The sequence below is a fragment of the Prosopis cineraria genome, unplaced genomic scaffold (genome assembly GCF_029017545.1).
Source record: "Prosopis cineraria cultivar Desert tree isolate PC_DT_omini unplaced genomic scaffold, ASM2901754v1 PC11, whole genome shotgun sequence".
NCBI classification, from domain to species: domain Eukaryota; kingdom Viridiplantae; phylum Streptophyta; class Magnoliopsida; order Fabales; family Fabaceae; genus Prosopis; species Prosopis cineraria.
Window position 1 is genome coordinate 32,320,448 of NW_026555342.1, and position 3,282 is coordinate 32,323,729.

Below are 3,282 nucleotides of genomic sequence, written 5' to 3' on the forward strand. Positions count from 1 at the left end.
TACCGACTACTTTTTCTTCCTTACGATGGATTAGAACTGACATACCCTATATTTAATATTTAACATATCTTGCACTATAGAGCATTAAGGCCTATGATTTATCTCAAAGGAATGAGACAAAATTAACATGGGGTTCTACATCTAGATTGAAAAGTAGACATTTCAAAGAAAAAACAAATATAATTATTATTTAAATCAAAGTAATTAATGACATTTAGTTGTTGGATTTCACTGACTAAGAATTTTGTAGAGGAGAAATTGTAATTTACTATTTTGTTTTAGTCATTGCAAAATCCAATGACCTTTTACCAATTCAAATGACTATGCCTGGCCGAATAAATAGCAAAGGAAGGAAGGGATTGGGAGAAACGAATAATAAGATTTTAGAAAGAGTTGAAGATATTTTGGGTACAAAAGAGAGAGGGATCGGAGGAGAGTGAGAAAGACTGAGGGGGAGAGGAAAGCAGTCACAGATCCAGCGGCAGAGAGATGGCGGAACCCAGATGGTATGTTTGGTTCGTCCATTATTTTCTTCTTCTCTGGCGACTTTCATAGACTTCTCTTCCGTTTCAATTCTCATCGAACTCTGATCTGTGCTAAACTTGGCATTTATACCCATTTTGATTAGATTATATGTAGTTCCCCCACCCTACTCCAAAAAAAAAAAAAAAACTGTCTTCATTTTTCTCTGCTTCATTTTGGAAATAATTATTGTTTTTCATCTTGTTTTTTTTTTTTCTTTTAGCATAATGAAAAGCACAAAAGAAGAAAGTAGTGGCAAGAAACTGACATGGATCGAGTGTATATGGCCAATCATACAACATCTCGTGACTCGGTAATTGTACTTGTTTATCTTCTTTCTGTCTTCATTACCCAAGATCTCTCTCGAAGCATTTATGATGTAAATTAGCTTCTTTCTTTTAAACGATATGATTACAAATATAATTTGATTACAAATATTTAAGACCACCAGATCTATAAAATTGAAGGCTTAAAAGTTATATTAGTGTTTATCATGATGGCAAATAAAATATACAAAAATAATTGTTCAAGTTCAAGAAGACATATTACCTATACTTTCTTTAATTTCTTGCACACCATGAAAGCACAGGGCTTATCACAACAAAATTGGAAGGTTTGTAATTTGCAAGGGAAGAAATATTGAAAGGTGCAGTAGTGAGAGAAGACATATTTCTTTATATATTATTTAGAGATGATTCATTGTGCAAAATAAAAATATGCTTGAAAAATCAAAATTAAATGGTGACTCAAAAAATTTTGATAGGTCTGATCAGACGAACATACACACGACAAGATGCTAAGGTAGGACAAATAGCCATATTTGTAAAGGAACCAATGAAAAAAATAAAATGAAAGAGGTAATATTATAGTAATAATATTATAATAAGACAGATAAAATGAAACATATCAACCACAAGATGCTACAGACAAAAGAGATACCCATATTGTGAAAGGAACAAGTGAAAGAAACAAATGAAAGAGGTAATATTGTAGACTTACTGGTTGACTTTCAAATATTGCATGTGCAGCATTCAAAATATCTATTGCATAAGTTGAGAGAAAATTTGTTACAACTAAAAGGACAAAGAATAAACCAGCAAGTCATTTATAATGTGATATACATATAAAAAAAACATGTAATCCTCATATACTATATGAACCTGCTTTCAAAAGTCTCTCAAGAAAGGTAGAGCTAGCAGTTGCGATTGTGGTTTGTAGTAAGTTCACTACCTTACATAGGTCATTTGAACTTGAACTAAGCTCAGATGTGCGCATATTCTCCAATTGCATCTACATTTGTTTTCCAAAAACCAATTTGAATTTTTAGGTTTCATAACAAATAAAAAACATATATAACTTTTCAATTTGAACTAATGGGAATTTTTTCAATGTACAAGAGAGATGGTATATACTATATTAAATAGCAGAAGAAATAAGTCTAAAGAGTGGAATGTGTGACTAGATATGATAGAATAATAATCAAACTTTAAGTGAGAATATAACATGTCAAAAGTAAAGTATTAATTACCTGAAAAAAGTTCTTTATCATCTTAATTCTATCTATGCTCTTTATTTTTATTGCTTCCTTTATAAAGTGAATAAAAATAAGGTGGATAGTGAAATAAGATGCAGACCATATCACAAAAGGGGTTAATTAGGAGCAAATTATTTGTTTGAAAATGTTTTAGGTAAGTGGATAGCGTCCCAATTGATTTTTCAATAAAAATTTCTTTTACTAAGAGAGTACATTTTCTTTATGAAAATTGTTTTAATAACGATGACGTGTTTATTGAATAGTTTTTTTATTGAACCTCTTTATTTTGTGAAACTATCTTTATCAATTTTGAAATTTTAATTAATTAATAACTACAAGTTTAGATTTTAATTATGAGATTTCATTTTATCAAATATTAGATTGATACAAAGAATGATTCATGCGAGTTCAACTCTAAAAATGAAAACTTTATTTATTACTGATAGTTTTCTCACATGTTTGAAATCGGATTTAAAAGGGACTTATTACAGAGTATTGGTTGCCAACAGCAATTTCGTTAGCCCTTGATGCGCCATAGCCATGGTTATGACTAGCTAATTCGACTTTCATGAGCATCACACTCACATTTATTATCCATGGATTTCATACCTGCGTTTGATTTCGTGGCTTTGAGCCGTGTTTGGTTAGCATTACCCTTGTGGACTGTGTGTCCATATTTGTTTTATAACTTAGGCTGCATTTGGTTATTTATCTTCGAGGACTGTGTGTCTACATTTGTTTTCATGACATAAGATACGTTTGGTTATTTACTCTCGTAAATTGTGTGTCTGCATCTGTTACTTGTTCTGATAAGTCCCTATAATTATGAGTTTTTAATTATTTGATGGATCTATTTTTCATTGGTTTTGATTAATGACATATTTTTATAATTATTTTATGCAATTATTTGCTTCATTGAAATTACATGATAATGATGTTTGACATGATACTTTAATGAATCAAGCATTTATTTAGAGTTATATAAAGTCCTTTTGTGGTGAAATTTATCAAATAATTGTTTGAGAAAATTGTTATTTCTAGTACACATGATTATGTTAAACTTTCTTTTTATACACATTTAATTATTTATTGTTGGGATATTATTCACCAAAAATTTATTTTTGGTCTCAGATGGTATAGCTAAACTTGTATCTCAAGGTTTCTATTAAGGAGTTTTATTGCTAAACTGAAGTGAAAGAATTATTTTAGACAAATCTTAATTTGAT

At 29.8% G+C, this 3,282-nt stretch overlaps 1 long non-coding RNA gene across 1 annotated transcript; it reads left to right on the plus strand.

Annotated features, from left to right (window-relative positions):
- The first annotated feature begins 369 nt into the window (after window positions 1-369).
- LOC129285199 (uncharacterized) lies at window positions 370-2,794 on the plus strand. The gene is made up of 3 exons (XR_008587103.1): window positions 370-506; window positions 746-835; window positions 2,535-2,794. It is a non-coding gene; the product is annotated as an uncharacterized LOC129285199 (long non-coding RNA).
- The last annotated feature ends 488 nt before the right edge of the window (window positions 2,795-3,282 follow it).